Genomic DNA, 19,106 nt, shown 5'->3' with positions numbered 1-19,106 from the left:
AAAGCTATAAGTGTATTATTAATTCCTCTTGTTAATTTACCATCACGATGAAACTCGGTAAAAAAAATGCAACACATTATATTTTTAACTCCTCCTAAGAATTCTTTATGAACGCAATACAAATTTCATCTGTTCTTGGACTCTTTAAGCTATCATAATCCCAAACAACATATTTGATCTTCTATAATGCAAAAGATTTAATTAAATCCCCCTCTCCGCCATATTGATCGATTTAAAATTCTTTTTTTCTATCTCTGGATGAGCAAACATAACTGACGGAAAATGGTTCGCGAAATGATTGAACACACCACTTCTAACATTATCCACCCCTTCCACTTAAACACCACTGACATGAATCAAAATGATTGTGTTTGATCGCTGCCTAGAAGACATTAACCATGGAAGTACTTAGAATTATCATCTCCCTCTCTTAGCCGATTTAATCTTGATCATTGTCATTAGTTACTAGAATTTAAACGAGTCAAAGAAAGCATATTAGCTAACAAAGAATGCAGCCCTTCCAACTCCTCTTCCATTAAGTCTTGGTGCCCCCTTCCCCCGCACAAATAGCTATATTTAAAGGAAATTGTCTTTGTATGATTACCAAGGAGATCATAGAAAAATTAAAATTCCGCGGAGACTCAACTCCACGAAGGTGATAGAATAAAATAAATTTGTATGATAAAATATAAATCAAATGACAAAGTTATAAAAATAAATAAACAACCATCCAAAATAGACATGTGATCTTTTACCCCTTTAGTCCTACCCTCCAAATTCTGTGTAGGATGCAGATGCCAATTTTCCAAACGTTCTTTTATCAACTTGAATTTTTTTTCAATGCATATCCTTCCCAAAACGCCACCTGAAAAGAATTCCATTGATCCTTCAAAATATCCTGGTAAAATTTTCATACAGTATGCGCCAAGGACGTGGTCCTCATTTTTTCTCATCAATTGTCAACATAACCGAGCAATGATCGAAATACCTCTAGAAATAGTCTTTTGAATATAATTAGGTCAGCTAGCACACCAATCTTCAGATAACAAAAATTGATCTCACTGACTCATAGTGTGACCATCCCCACTGTACGAAGTAAAACTTCTCCCACAAAGAGGATGATCAAATAAAATATTATGCTCATTGTCATTTTGCATCTGTCCCTCAGGTGATTCAAGCTCAATAGCTTGAGGTTACAATGCTAAAATCACAAACAACACAATTTATTTTATCTGGTTCTCATGAATTGAACATGAATCTTTGGATTTCGTAGTTCTATCGCAAACAACACAACCAACTACATGCATAAATCACAAATATATCTTACAAAGAGCACACATCTCTCTCATTTATCATAGATTAAATATGATTCTTTAAAACATGCACATCACGTTGGAATGAATATTATAAATGTATTAGAAATACAAAGTAACATCCATAAATCCTAGCTAACTAAGAAATGCCAAAAAAATTAGGTCGGATATATATGGTGTCAGTGAGATCTTTTATGTGTGTGTGTGTTTCATGTAGTATATGTCATTCGGTCTACAGAGAAGAAACAAAAGTATTTACATATTTTAGTTTATATTACATTTGTGTATTATGTATTTATTCTAATTCAATATTAATTTTTTTAATAATTGCACATTTGTTTTAATGTTCTATTATTTTATAGACAAATTATAAATTACATTAGTTATCACTTTGAATTTAAAAGAGGAACATATAGAAAACATTAATTATTACTTTGATATGTCATTTGTCCTCATCTATTAGTTTTTATTTTTCAATTATTATTTTCAACTTTTTGCACAAATGTGTGGAAAAAAACACTTTTGCAAACGCAACAATCTCAAAAAATTGTTACTCTCTAACTATAGCGAATAATATTATTATAAAAAACTAGCGAAAAGATGGGCACAGACGTGTATATAATATAGGTATAGATATAGATATTTGTGACTTTCGAATGTAACAAACTCAACAAATCATGTTTTTTTAAATCATCAAATCATATTTAATTTTTTAAATGACAACAATAATATGACAAATATAATAAAAATTCTTATCCTTTTTAATAACACCACCAATATGACATTATTATAAAAAAATAAGGGTTTAATTGAAACAACAAAAAAGGCAGCCCAAAATGCTTCAAAAATACATTATTTTATTTATATACATTATAGATTAATGTCACTCTATCTTTAAAAAAAAAAAAAATTAGTGTCACTCTACTTTAGTTTCTATCTTTAAGTGACATTCGGAGTGTGAATGTCTATCTAGTTTTTTTATTGCACAAATACATATAAATTTCAAATATTAGTTTTCATGAAAATTGGATTAATATTACTTTGATTTGTTTTAAAATTATAGATATAGATATTTTGCAATTTTATATTGTAACAAACTATACTTATATTTTTCAATGAAGAATATAGAAAATACAATATAAATCAAATTCTTATATTTTTTAATGACACCAACAATATAACATTATTATTAAAAAAAAAAAACAATATAACATTCTTATAAGCACATTTATTTAAGGATATAATTGAAAGTGAAAAATTAGTATAAAACCACTTTTTTTTTGTGCATTGCGTGTGTAATTAAGAACAATCTTACATATGAAATCTTGATTTTGATTAAAATTGTAACAGACAAAACAAACTATTTTTATATTTTTCAATGACATCAATAATCTAACAAAGTAATATAAATTCTTACATTTTTTAATAACGCCAACAATACCATTAATATACAAAAATTTGTTAAGGATGTAATTGGAATATTGCAAACCATGTTTATATTTTGACTGGTGCTAGTCACACCCCAAAAAAAACTAGTTACACCCAAATTTATTTAAAATTTTACAATAATACCAAAATTGCCCTCTTCATGTAAATTTCTAAAAACCCATCTTTTATGATCATTCTGAACCCTTATCCCCTTTCATCGACAAATCACCATAGATGTGCAACCAATATATGAATCAACATCTTTGTTATTGATCTGTACTATATTCATAAAGGTTAGTGAATTTCATGAATTTCATTTTCAATGAGTTTCTATTTGTTTATTGTTTGTTTTGGTATGAGATACGTTCAATTTAGGTTAGTGTAAATTAGGTTTACTTATGTTCAATTTAGGTTAATGTAAATTTAGTTTACTTATGTTCAATACAGGTTAATGTAAATTTAGTTTACTTACGTTCAATCTAGATATAAGAGGTTTGTGTAAATTCAGTTTACTCAATCTAGATTAATGTAAATTAAGTTTACTTATGTTCAATTAATGTAAATTCAGATTACTTATTCAATTTAGATTAATGTAAATTTAGTTTACTTATGTTCAATGTAAATTAAGTTTACTTATGTTCAATTTAGGTTAATGTAAATTCAGTTTACTTACTTCAATTTAGGTTAATGTAAATTAAGTTTACTTATGTTCAACTTAGGGGTATATTAGTCATTCTGGGGTGTAACTTGTTTTTGTTGGGGTGTGATTAGCACCAGTCTTATATTTTTCAATGACATCAATAATCTAACAAATATAATATAAATTCTTACCTTTTTTAGTAACACCAACAATATACTATTAATATAATTTTTTTTTTGTTAAGGATGTAATTGGAATAATAAAAAAATTAGCTCAAAATCCTTCTTCTTTTATATTGTAGTGGGATATTCCTATTTTAATGGGATTTAATTTTTTTGAATTAAAACTTGAAATGATATAATTAAAGGATAAAATATAAAAAAATTGTTTGAACAAAGGGTAAAATAGGTTAAAAAACCAAAATAAACTCATGTATTTCTTAATTAATAGTATAGATTATAAATAAAATATTTATTATTTTATATTTTTTTCTTTTGATTCTAAATAAATCTTATTATTCACTTATTATGCATACTTATTATATAACAAATATATCTCTATCGATATATATATATATATATATATATAGACACACGATAACAATTTTTATAATAGATTTAATACGAATAAATTTGGGGCTCTTTATGTATTTGGACCGACGACTCCTATCATGCTTATACTACCAATATATCCTATTTATTACTATTCATCTCACTCTCAAATTTAATTTGATGATTGTTTTATTTTTAGGTCAAGAAATTGTGTAGTTGATAATATAATAAATATGTTATAACACCACTTTAAAACAAGAATATGGAAAACAAATCATGTTTTTTTGACAATGCAATAGAAACTACATATAATATTTTATACAAACATAGTAGTAAGAACAAGTTTTCATGGCAGAAACATTTTCGCCCCAAGTCTCACCCCATGGAGTTTCATTCCCACCAATAACACTCCATGATCCAACCTCCATGAACACGTGAGGCATGATACTCCTCCAACATATGTCTAATATGTCTGCTTATATATTGTATTTATGGTCACAACAAGAGGACCATTTTTGACAAGATTGACGACAGTGTAGTCTTCATCAAGTGATTAATAATAAAATATCTTGTAACAAAACAAAAATAATACTGCTTTCACACTACTGATGAGACGCCCCTTGATTCTTGATTTTAAAATGAGGGGTTAAATGCACGTGTGGTCCCACTATTTGAACTTAATTGAAAATTTAGTCTCCTATTTCTAAAACTCGCATTTTAGTCTCTACTATACATTTCTTCTGTTTTGTAGTCTTCCATCAATTTTGATGTTTAGTCATTACATGATACATATGTTAGTTGGATTAAATATTTGCATATCACTATTTTTATAGTTATTAATTATATTAGAATATAAAAAAAAAAAATTAAAAAATCATCGTCATCCGCCATCATCATAAAAAGAACTCACTATCATCATCATCATTCACAACCACAAAATACATTTGTCCTCAACAACCACAATCTAAAAACTAAAAATAATTCCCGTACTTCTTTCCTTCTCGGTGAGTTTCAAATCCTCCATTTTCTTCCTTCTTTTTTTCATTTAAACACAAATTGATTCTTTTTGTTCCTCAATTTTAACACATATTATCTGCAATACTTATCATATTTAACTATTCTATATTTATACTTAGAATTTCATTTACCAAAACCTAGTTGAATTTTATCTCCATGACATCAAATTTCCAAATTTGAGAATATGCTTTATATATGCAACTAATTTCCAATATCAATTATGTTGAAAGATATCCAACTGACGGTGGGTCATGCCGGCGCGTCGATTTTTGTTCTGTGGTGGTTTTTTCATCCCCTCTTGGATGGCTCCGTTCACTTTTGTTTTCCAATTCCAGTTCTGTTTTCTGTTTCTAGTTCCGTGTTGTTTCCAATTTCGATATGCTACCAGTGGTGTTGTGGGTTGTTTCGGTAGTGTGGTGACGATGTGATGATGGTGGTGATAATGAGGTAGTGGTGGTGTGGGCTGTTTCACTGTTGTTTTTGTTGTGTGGTGGTGATGTGACAATGGTGGTAATGCGTGGTGGTGGTGATGTGTGGTGGTGGTTTGGGCTTTGCGTGGGGGTACGTGGGGTTGCAATGGTGTGGTTGGGATGGGTGGTTATGGACATTTTGGACTCGAATTTGGTGTCGGAACAATGTGGGGAAGTGAGCTATAAAAAGGGATGGTTGATGTTGATTAGGTGACAAGGTGATGGTTTTTGTGGTGATTATTGTGGGTGGTTTTTTTTTTTGGAGACCACCTCTGTTATTCGGGTCCACTTTCGTTGTCGTTGTTGTTAAGGTGTTTAGGGTGTTTTAAGGGTGTATGCCATTTCGAGATGAGCCTTTTTCTTTTGGATTTGATTGATGTTTGCACCACCACATATCATGACATCTTACATATTGTGTGCTGGATTCCGGTGGGTCGGTTACTTTTGCTTTGAGATCAGAAGTTGGTGTCTAGCTGCAATCTTCTTTGGCTTGTTATGGTGTTTCTATGATGGATCGGGGGTGAGGGGTTCCCTTCTGATTTGGTCCTGAAGTCTGGTGGGCCGATCGCTTTTGATTCGAGATCGGGAGTCAGTTCTTGGACTCAAGTTTGATTTTGGACTTTTTTAGTGTTCTTTCGGTGGTTCAAAGGTTGGGAGGTGGTGGAAGCTGCATGATCTTTCGAACATGAGTTTTTCGGATGTAACTCAGCTTTGGTGATGAGCACTGTGAGTTTCATTTAGAGGGATGTTTTTTGGGGTCAGTAGTGATGATGGGTGGTTATGTATATCGTTTTTGAGGGGGCGTTTTCGTTAAGGAGTCTATTTTAGGTGGTGGTGTTTATTTTGGTGGGTGTTGTCCTCGTGAGTGTTGAAGGTAAGCTAATGGCTCGGCGTTGTGTGTAAGGGTGTCTTTTATGGTGTTTGTTTTTTGGTGTTCCACCCAGGCACGGATGCAAGTAGAGGGTTTTGGGGTCAACTGACCCCACTCTTTGTCAATTTTTTAAACCAGTAATACCATATTTTTATATGTTTGACCCCACTATAATATTCTTCTTTAAGAAAACTCCACTTTAATTTTTTAGGTTGCTCACACATAACTCAATTTATACACTTGAGACAAACAATATAAACTATTATATTATATTTGTTAAAAATAGTAGTACTACATTTACTTTATACATTGAAAAAAATATTAAAAGAAAATTAATGGTCACAAACTCACTATGAAAAGTAACTCTGCAGGTTGGCCTAGCGGTAGTATTTTATAATTGTACCAAACAAAAAAAAAGATGAAAAGTTAAGTGCTTCGTGCAATTGCAATTTGCAAAATTGCAAAAACCTTTTGTTACTTAGCTGGAGCGATTCACTTCCAGTTCCACACCACACCACTATTGTTGTTATTTTGTAGTGATTCATTTCCAATTCCACACCATGTCACCACACCACCAGTATAAGTAGCGATTCACTTCCAGTTCCACACCACTATTGTTGCAAAAACTTTCTGTTCTGTTGTTGTTGCTTTGTTAATAAACATTAATCCCATGTAAGATGTTACATTTATTCTTATCTTTGTCTTCTAGTTCTACTATATTATTGAGATTTATTTTTTTTCCCAAATTTTTGACTTATATTGTATTATTAGGTTTAGTATTTTTGATAGTGTTGAAAATGAAAAAAATCTTGCAACGCTTTCAAAATATGACGTCACGAAGAGGGAAATTGTAATTCTTCGTGTCTTTAGTTTTTTGATATAGTCATATACTTTTTGTAATTTTCACTATTTTGCTTAATGGTAATGACTTCATCATTTTAATGGCTATGGTTTATATATTTTTGTTTAAATATTTATGATAAACGATCTTGACCCCATTTTCTGAAATCCGTCCCTGGTTCCACCTATATACGACGTCTTTAGTTTGTATTATCTAATCACCAGTCTCTGTTCATCTTGAGCAGGAATCTGGTTGTTAAATAAAATTTGATATTAGAAAAAAAAATCACCTATAATTCTTACTAAGAGGTGTTTTGGATTGAACTTTAAACGAGCTCAAGCTCAATGCCACATTTTTCACACTATATAAGATCACATCATCATTTAAAAGTGCATTTTCCTATAACTCTCACCACTTCAAACATTATATTAACTTGAAAGTCGGATTACTTGAAAATATAACCCGCACCATCAGACGTCATCCATGTCATGTATTCCGAAAGAGAGAGAAAACATGATTTATTCACTGTGAAGTTATGTATTTTTTCTTGTAACTGAGATTAGAGGGAGTGTAATAATTATTTATGCTTATTTATCCAATAAGTTTGGGTGTGCGTAATAAACCACTTTGAACAATTGTCCTATCAAATTCATAATTTTTAAATTTTTTAATAATATAACTAAATAATTTTTGAAATCATTACAATGATGAGGCCACCAGGGATGACTCAAAAAGAGTTTATGGTCCAGCCTTCTCAAGACTAAAAGGTCAAGACACTAGACGACTAATACTGCGTGAATACTTAAGAATCATATAATCTATCTCCTACTCTAGTATGAGAATTTTTTCCTAGGCCCCCTGAATTGCTCAAATTCAGTGAAAACATCAAATACCCTATTAGAATATACATTTCAATCAAATACTACTTTAAATCATGAGTGAAAAATTCCTTAGGCAAATGATTATTTTTTTTAGCTAAAAGCATTGGGTAAAATTAATGAGATGGTTGTTATAAATTTATAAACCAGTGTCATACCGAACCCACAATTTGATTTTACAACTAAATAAATATTGTTGTCAACAAACAATTCCAAAATCCATCATTTATAAGACAATTTCTACCTAAAGGCACCAAGAAACTGTTGCAAGAACATCTTACGATCCTTATGAAGTAGTATTAAATTGCATTTAAATATGGGAATCTAGACACCAATGGAGTCTAGACTCTCATAACATGTCGAAACAAGTTTACAATCCAATCTAAGAGTGATATTCATATTTAGTGTCCGACATGTCTCAAATGAAATTACAAAAATAAACAAAGGAGTCTATGCATTATTGATAGAACATAATGTACATCACATTCAATTATTTTCCCTCCTCTCCTTTGAAATCAATTGTTTGAGCATCCAATTCCATCTGGAATCCTGCATGAACTTTAATGTACAAGACCTTATGTTCTACTGGCAAGTTATGGCTATTGGTGGCCGTGGCTAGGACATTGTTCCATTTTTCGACGTGCCCTTTTTTGGTTGACTTGAAATGTGTCGGGTTAAGGGTGGTTTACATAAATTTTCTCACTTCAAATTGGATAACCAACCACCTAAATATCCTTGCAATCATGATATTTAGTGCTGTCTCTACTTTTTTTTTTTTTTCTATATGAAGGAGCTATGACCTCCTCCTCCAAGTGGAATTTTTTGTTGGATTAATTATTTAATTAATCAATTATGGATTGACAATAATTATAAGTTAATGTCATAATATAAATTATGGTCTATTGTGTTAAACACTAATTAATTGATGAATATGTGTGATTGAGCTATTCTTTCTAAATGGGCTGTGATGTGTTGGACCATTTAGTTGAGCCCAATGAGAGATCTCTGCCCTCAGTCGTTTAACTATTTAAACGTCATCCCATCAGACGGTTAAACTACTATGAACATTTTGGTGCTAAATGGAATGAGGGTAGTCATCCCTCTCATTCTTCTCTTTCGTCAACCTAATTCAAAGGTACACAATTTCTTATTCCCTTCTTTATTACTGATATGTTATAACTTGTATCTATTAATCTGAATCTATAAACTTTTATCATTTTCCGCTTATATTCCATGTGCACCATCAAGCAAGGGCAATGCCTGAAATTGACACTCTGAAAAATGAAGAATGTAAAGTCACTTAGTTAGATTCCAAATGTGAAGGGCTAAATTCAGGAATTTTTAAAACATAGTAAGCGTTAAATTATTAGAGGATGTGATCCGACTACTGGTGATTTAATTTAGCTACATGTGTCAATGTCGGACATTGACAGATGTCAAACATAAGACACTTTTTCAATCTGTAGTGTACTCTAGCGTCGGTGCTACACAAATTACAATAATTATCAAGAATTATCGGTATTTAGGGAGCATCAATTACAATTGTAAGCTATTCCTACAGCAGTTAAATTAGGACAATTTACAACAAAAAAAAAGGTCGAGAAAATTACTATTTTAGTAAGAGAGGTTAACTTACTGGAATAGATTTTAACAAAACCAGAGCCTTTTTTTGCTGATACACTGCCATAGTGCAAATATGGAGCTGTTTTCTCCATCATCTTCGTGTTTCCGTTCGCAAAGTTTTCCAACAGAAAGACAGAAGAATCAGCATAGTTTGCTATAATCTCTTTAGACCATGAAACACTGACAATGACACGTGAAAAGCGATAATAATTTAAGAAAATAGAAGTGATTAAATATAACTACATGTGTCGGTGTCGGACATTGACACATGTATAACACTGGACACGCCATCAATACGAGGTGTCAGTGCTACATACTTTCAGACGTCTATGCAGCTAAGACAGTGTTTGATAAAATTCTACGATTTTGTTAGAAACAAAGCAATCTCATTTGGCAACCTCATGTCTTTGTGAAACAAACGGAAACCATAAAAGTTTAAACCTTATTACGACTAGAAAAGTATGATCTTAAAAATAAAGAACATGCTTAATATTTTCAGCAACATTAACATAAATATTAATCAAATAGGCAAATGCAATGAATAGAATAAGTAGTTAAATGAAACTCACATCATTGATAACGACAACATGATGTATGAGGCTATATGGCAAACTTGATCGACATATGCCCGTGTTTTTCGAGACACTCTTTGGAATATTCTTTGTGAAACCACTTTGAGCCTTCTTGCATTATTTTTCTCTTTGTTATTTAGATGACTTGAATCATATCACAAGATTTTTAACCTTATAATGTCATATGTGTTTAATTTCTTTAGTGTTAGATATATTAATGAAATTCTTGTCATGGATTGAAATTAGAAAAACAAGAGTCGAAAATAAAAAGTTTGGTCTCTTAAAAGAGAAAAGAATAAATAGTTCTATCAGTACTCGTTTTTCTTGTTTGACATAAAAACTAGTATCTCATCATATTGGTTGTGACTTTGTGACTTAAAGCTACAAGTTGAAATGAAATATTTCAATTACGGAAAATACCATGCTATAACCTTAACCTACATTTCCAAATATATATCACTTTAACCTAAACCATGCTATAACCTTGAAATACATCTATACCTTAAGTTTGTTGTTGCGATGACAGAGCATTATATGATATTTTAGGTTATCTCTTTAGTTTTTTTTTTTTTGCATTTGAAGGCAAATAAGATGTCATTTAGAGGAGTTGTCAATGGTTTGCGGAACATTTTGTTTTGTTTCCATAAGAGTCGTTTTAATTCACTTTTATCCTTAAACATGCAATTTGATAGATGTTTTGAGTCTTTTTAGTGAGAAATCATGTAAATTGGCAAAACAAGACATCACATGGAGGATCAAGGATTCTTTAAAAAAAATGAGGGATCAAAGATATGAAGGATGAAAATCAATGATTCTTGGAAGGTTTTTAAAGACAATACAAGTTGGGAAAATTAATCACAAGTTCCAAGGCATTTCAAGACGGTCGAACGCTAAAATAGCACAAAAACTACAAAATTTGCAGAGGAGCTACTATCTCATGCTCCCTGCGTGTGAATCCATGCACTTTGCGCATTGTTGCAGCTAGAAATGTTGTTTTGCTTGTTTCCCAAGCTGGATTGGTGGAAAAAAGCTTGGTTTTCTTCTCTTAATTCCTAAGTAATGATCCATTATAAATAGAGACTCTTGCATACACTTTTATTCATTCAGAAAGCTAGCGGTACAAGACAATGATCAAGCATGAGAGCTTCATTGTAGAGGATTTTCCTTCTCCTCTTATTCTCTCTAAGGTTGGTTTTTCTATTGTTTTGTAACGATGTTTGTTGTCATGTACAACTAAACCTCTTTTAATTAAGGTTCAAAGATGAACTTCTTCTTATTTCTTGGATTTAATTACTAAAGGTTTTTTTATTTAGTTTATGATTCAAGTGTCTGATTTAATTTGTATATGTCTCCTTCTAATGTTTTTCAACTAGCGGTTTGAATTGATCTCTAGGTGGAGGTATATAATTGACAACCCCACCTCTATCTGACCATATAGTTGTAAATTAGTTATTTTCTTGATTAATTTCTTTTACTTAAAGGGAAATGCTAACCGGTGCCCCCGGGGCAATGGTTAAGGGTATGAAAAAGGAAATTATATATTAATTAATGCATTGAAATTGTGTAATTAATTTATAATAAAGTCAAAAACAGTTTCCTTTTATGGTAATAATTCCCTTTTATGGTATGCTTAACCAGTGCCCCGGGGGCACCGGTTAGCAGGACCCTTAATTAAATTCAAGTATGATCGTTAGGGTTTTGACTCATCTTTAGGAGACGCTGCAATTATAACTAGTTAAATTGCAGCGATATAAAATTTAAACTACCCACGACTATATAAGGGAGTCATATCCTACATTCGTTAATCAAAGACAAGTCATCAACTATTAATTAACCGCATTAATTCCAAGAGAGAAGGTAGAAGGGATTCAAGACAACTTAATCTCGCATTGAGTAGGACAATTAAAAACCTACAACCACTTTATCTCTTTTATTGTTTTATTTCTAATAAATCCCACTAATTAAGTTGAACGACAATCCATGTACACTTGTTAACTCGCCGCCATCATGTTATTTATATCTTGACATTTTGGTGTTTAAAAAATTCATATTTAATTTATCCTATGTTAAAAAAAATATTTTTTTTATAATATTTTAAACATGTCTCGAAAATATTATTCAAATTTTTTTTTGAGTAATATTATTAAAAAATTTAATGGGTGGAGAACATTTTATATGATTATATATATAATAATATCAAATTAAGAAAACAATATTGCATTAAGACACTACGGAAAATAAAAATGAATGGCACAAATTTAGACAAAAAAAATAATTGCTAAATAAACAAAAGTGAAGAATACGACTATTACTGGAACTATTTTTAGATCACTTGTAACAATGCTGAGACAAAAATTCAAATCACTTGCAATGTTTGGTTGGCACAATTTTATCTTTCATCCTAATATGTCGAAGCCTATCTATTAGTTATTATAGTGGATAATATTTTTATTTATCAAATAAGTTTGGTGTTTGTAAGATAAAAAAACTTTTGAACTTCCAACTTTTGATATCAACTCAATTATTTAGGAAAAGATTCCGATGAAGTCGCCAACATCAGGGGTGAGAAAAATTCTTTCAAAAAAAAAAAAAAAATCAGGGGTGAGAAAAATGTCACACAATTAGAACGAGCTTAGAAGTTAGAATACCGAAATCATCCACCATGATAGTAAATTAAAAAGGTCTTCAGATATAATATTTCACATATACACATGATGTATTTATAACTTTGTAATAAAATTATATATTAAAATTATATTTAAAAATTTATATTTAATTTATCCAATGTTAAAAATATAATATTTTATAATATTTTGAACATGACTCGAAAATATTATTTAACTTTTTTTAAGTAACATTATTAGAAAATTTAAAAGGTGATATGATATACCGTTGCATTCTAGGAATATTCATTTTCTTGCATTGATTGCTTCTTGCAAGGGTAGACTTTTGAAGGTTGATGAGTGTACCGTGAACAAAGTTAGATTGGATTATGCCCGCGGGGCGGTTGATTTTTATATAGATAGTTCAAAATTTACAGTCCGTTTAGTCGAAGATCTTGAGTTCGGTTTAGCGGAAGATGCTTGTTTGGTGGAGTATGAGGCGGACAACATTTCTCATTGTTCTGAACCCGCAGGTTTGGATGTGAATGAGCCTTTGGTGGATACTTTAGTTGATCAGTTACAGGAAGAATGGTCCAAAGGAAGTAAGCATGTTTTTGAAGAAAGAAAAAAAAAAGGAGAATAATTTGAAAGAAGCAGTGAAAAGATTAGAGGAAGCTTTTGTGGTTGCAGGTGGGGGAGCTAGAAATGACGTTGGATGTGATAATATTCCTCCTCCAGGTTGACAAGAAATAATGTCTCAAGGTCCGTGGAGTTACAATGTTTGTAAAAAGAAAGGGTTAGTTGTGGGGGAAAAGATGGCGTCATCTTTATCTGCAAAGGAAGCGACATCCAAAATTATTTCCAATAATAATCTTAAGTCTGGTTCTAAGGGTGACACATCTTTGTTGAATCTAAAACGTACTGCTAGACCCCCTTTGAAAGAAGACAGGTACATGTTGATTCGATCTATAAAAAAGTTAAACAAAAAGAAGTCTGCTTCTAAGGTGGCACGATCCTCCAAGAGAGGTGTTTCTTTGTCACATGGTTCTAATTCTTCATGGTCTTCGACTGAGTATACAAATTGGTTGGCTTTACATGGAAAATCGAATAAGGTTGCAGCGGATGTTGCAATGTTGGGGAAGGCTATGGGTGTTAAGATAAGCTTGGGTGTGTGGAAGGAAAAAAAACTTTTGAACCATCGTCCAATCAAATTTGTAATTTATCCAAATTTTAATATTAACTCAATCTACTTAATTATTTCTATTAAAAAAAATCAATCTCCAACTAAATTTGATAATTAACCTCAAATAAACTTATAATCTTTTTAATTTATGGGTTTAATTTATTTATTTTTTGAGGGAATTGTTATGGGTTTAATGACCATTTAACAAATATAAAAAAAAAATGTTATAGGAAAACAGATTACTCTTTTCTCTTATCTCATAAATATTAGAAAATAGTTAAGGGATTACAAAGCATTTTAATATCAGATTATATAGATATTCTGACTCGCCAATTTACCAATTTAATAAATTGTTGTATTGGTAGAGTTGCTTTATTTGAAATAACTTTTTCGAGTTTGCATATGTTTGATATTAAATTGGGTGTGTCAAAATCACGGTGATCCGTCGTGACTTTCCAAACATGATGAATCATTCTAATCTTGACACATCCACCGTGATATCAAACAACTCGTAGGGTGTGTTTTGATGAAGGACTTAGGAACAAAAGGGTGGGGAGAGTTTACCTTTCCTTTTTAAATTACAAACACCATATTTTTTTTGAAATAACATGATAAATGATCATATAATACTTCAATCACACTTAATTTATTTAAAAAATATATTTTTTATAGTGCATGTGCACACCCTCAAGCCTATGTGGGTCTGCCCTTGCTTGCCACCACTTCTGCTTATCACAACAAGAATCACACGTCTGCTCAAAGTTCTCAAAAGACTTTTCTATCATTTTTCTTGAAGAACACTGCTATATTATAAGAGCCTCGTTCACCCAGAGCAATTCAAACAATTTTCTGATATATCTCACACACATCATTCTCGCACTAACTTGAGTGTTAGAGTTGCACATGCAAATACACTACCTCGCCACAATACTCCCTAGCAAAAAAGGTATAACCCTCACATTTTTATTAATATATCATCATAATATTGTTTTTGTTTTCCTATTTTAAATTTTCATATAAGACACTGACAATAAATATAGACACCAATAATAATTTAAGAAAATTGAAGTGATTTAGTGTAGCTACATGTGTCAAACATCGGACACTGATGCATGTTGAAAATTAGACACTCCTTCAATTTGTAGTGTCAGTGCTACACAAGTTAATTACCAAGAATTATCGGTATTTAGGGAGCACCAATTGCAACCATAACCTATTCCTGCAGATAAAATAGGATAATTTACAACAAAAAAAAGTCGAAAAACTTACTGGTATGCTTATTAATTTTCCTTGTTGATTGATCAGAACAGGCAAGCTTTTCTTTGCAGCAACTGGGATAGATTTTAACAAAACGAGAGCCTTTTTTGCTGATACACATACACTGCCATAGTGTAAATATGGTGAATACTTAGATAACTCGCAAGATACAGAAGACATATTCAATCATGTGCCGCACTTCAAGAGTTCTATCGCGATCAACAACACAAGACAAGCAACAAAAATTTCGTGCTTCTCCACTCAAATCCATGTCATAATCAACTAAATCGGAAAGTGCGTCTCTATCCATTTTATCATTCAACTTCCATGTTAGCATGAATCGATCCATGAAGTAACATCACTGTTAGTTTTAATTCAAGTTAGTTGAGATAAACTCAAAGTTGGATATGATAGAAAGTTGTTACTTAGTTTGTTATAGCTGTTAGCAAAGTTAGTTAGTTTTGTTTTGATTGCTTAGTAAGCAAGTAATGTTAATAAGCATGTATATAAACCCCTTTCATTGCTGATGAGAATAACAAGTTTGCAATCAATGGAACATTCTGTTTTTCTCTCTCAATTCTCTTAGGAAAACTGATTACTTGCACTGCAAGTAATTACTGCTGCGCTATCAAGCACTGCCCCGGCTGAAGCGAATTGCCAGAAGAGGTAGCATTTTCAACTTCATGCTTTGATGTGAGGTCAGAAATGGATCCAACTTCTTCAGTACAAGAATGCTATTGTAGGTTGATTCACTGATTATGTTTAGTCTTCTAGCTTCATCCAGGAGTGATTCAGGATTCGCATCCAAAAAGTAGACATCTGATGCATATAGAACCAAGTGATTTGAATTTGATTTTTCATCACTTATGTTTAAGCTATTTATATAACAATATATGTTGTAGGCTGTTTTTATAAGCTATATTAGCGAACTTATAAAAATAAGCTATAAACCGCTTATGGACATGTCATAAATTATTTCCATATGCTCTCAAACAATTTCACAAGTTCTTATACAAGAAGTTAAGGTTGAATAAATCATCCAATCAAACTCATAATCATATATTTATACCTAATATGCTGATGTGTCACCTTAAAAGAAAAGTTAAAAAATCAGTGTAATCTGAAATAATCTCTTCTAGACTTGTACGCAGTTAAGAAAATGTTTCATAAAATGTAAGAGTGTGTACTCTATTAGCAATTTCAAAGTACTGCCTCTTGTTTGCCTTTGTATTTGTGAAACAAGCTAAAACAATAAAAGTTTGAGCATATTAAGACTATAAGAGTAATCACATGAAAATAAAGGTTCAAATGTAAGATCAGAAGGATTATTTTTTACGCCAACAAAATTTATTTCATTTCATCATTCTTTGTACCTTAAGGTTACAAAGCTAATCTCTCACCCCCCCTAATCTAGTACTTCAAGTGTATTATGCACTGATTACAATTTACTATAAATTTTACATGAGACAAGTGTTTTCACTGCTATGTTAGTTAAAAGACAGTCTTTCATGACTTATTTAAAACAAAAATATGTATTTATTTAGTAGTATATATCTTGAATATCTACAAGATGAAAATATAAACAAAAATTATAATACAGTATAATTTATTGAAGAGTTAATTATGTTTTAATCCCTACAAAAATTCATTTTTAATCTTTGTAACAAATTTCTTCAAATTTAATACCTACAAAATTATATTATATGCAATTTTAGTCTCTACACTTAAGTCGACTTACATTTTTGAATGACATTTCTCGTGCATGTTTAGAATCTCTTAAAAAGTTTTTGCACAAAAATAAAGTAGATTTCTAGGTGTTTAAAAAATATTTGTAACTTATATCTTGACCTCTTGGTGTTTAAAAAATTCATATTTAATTCATCTTATGTTTAAAAAAAAATTAGAGAAACTTTTATAATATTTTAAATGACTAGAAAATATTATTTGAATTTTTTTAGTAATATTATTCAAAAATATAAAAGTTGAAGAATATTTTATATGATTAAAAATATTATAATATCAAATCAAGAAAACAATCTTCCATAAAAATAAATGACACAAATTTATATTAAAAAAATGGCTAAGTAAACAATGCTTGGGACAGAAATTTACATATCCATTGTAAATTTGATATTAGTAGTTCAATGCTTGGGACAGAAATTTCAGTTAGTAGTTCAATCCTAGTGATCGATCACTTATAATATTTGGTTGGCAAAATTTTACTTTTCATCCTAATAATCAAATCTATCTACTACTACAGGGGATACTATTTTTATTTATCAGATAAGCTTGGGTGTGTAAGGGAAGAAAAAAAAAAACTTTTGAACCATCGTCCAATCAAATTTGTAATTTATCCAAATTTTAATATTAACTCAATCTACTTATTTCTTTTTTTTTTTAAGGATCAATCTATTTATTTCTCTTAAAAATATCAATCTCCAACTAATTTTGATAATTAACCTCACATGAATTTATAATCTTTTAAATTTTATGGGTTTAATGATCATTTAACAAATATAAAAAAAAAAAATTGTTATAGGGAAACAATTTACTCTTTTCTCTCATGTAGGGATGTCAATGGGTACCCATGGGTACAGATAGTATAATACCGGCCCCCGTCCCGTTGGATAAATATGATACCCGTGCCCGCCCCGTACCCTCGTGTGTACCCACTATGCGGGTACCCATGAATTTTTGAATTTTTTTTTTGGTACAAGTAATTGGTTTTTTTTATTACCAAAAAACTTCAACTTTTAAACATCCATACATAATCCGTTCAAAATTTCATAAATCATACATAATCCATAGAAAATTATTATTCTTACATAATCCATAAGATGTGTTTTATGATGTAAATGAAGTGGAAACAATGAACTTAATAAGATGAATCAAAAAAATAAAAATAGGTTATTAATGAGGAACCTTAGATGGACGGTAAAATTTCCTTCAATAAGGGAACAACTTTAGGTAATAAGATAAGATATATAAGGATATTTTAGTAATTTAGTTAATTTATTATTGGGTGTGGGTACCCGTGGGTATGGACACAATCAAATCCGTGTCTGTATCCATATAATAATGGGTAGTCAAATACCCGTTTATTATACCCGTGGATACCCGTGGGCATGGGTATTTTTGGGATTTGGATTTCCTATTGATGCAGTAACAGATCAGGACCATCGAATTTAGATCAACAACTCAGATCATTTAACTGTGTTTTATTACAACACCAAACTGTGTGCTTTTTTACAGCACCAAACCTTGGTCCGTATTTTTGCCACCCCTACTCACATGTCGTAAATATTAGAAAATAGTTAATGGATTACAAAGCATTTTAATAAGAGATTATATAGACATTATGACTCGCCAATTTAATAAGTTGTTGTATTGGTAGAGTTGCTTTCTTTGAAGTAACTTTTTCGAGTTTGCATATGTTTGATATCAAGTTGGGTGTGTCAAAATCACGGTGATCCGCCGTTACTTTCCAAAAAATTTTGCTAAAACATGATGAATCATCGTGATCCTGACATACCCAGTGTGATACCAACAATTTGTAGGGTATGTTTGGATGAAGAATTAAGGAGGAAAAGGGTGGGGAGAGTTTACATTTCTTTTTCAAATTACAAACACCGTAAAAAAATTGAAATAACATGATAAATAATCATATAATACTTCGATCACACTTAATATATTTAAAAAATAGATATATATTTTATAGTGCAATAGCACACTCTCAAGCCTATCGTCCTTGCTTACCACCACTTGATTGTAATCAAAGGTAGATTTGTTTATCACAACGAGAACCGCATGTCTACTCAAAGTTCTCAAAAGACTTTCCTACCATTTCTCTTGAATAACT

This window comes from Medicago truncatula, chromosome 6, assembly GCF_003473485.1.
Source record: "Medicago truncatula cultivar Jemalong A17 chromosome 6, MtrunA17r5.0-ANR, whole genome shotgun sequence".
Lineage (NCBI taxonomy): Eukaryota > Viridiplantae > Streptophyta > Magnoliopsida > Fabales > Fabaceae > Medicago > Medicago truncatula.
Note: the sequence above shows the minus strand (reverse complement) of the source record.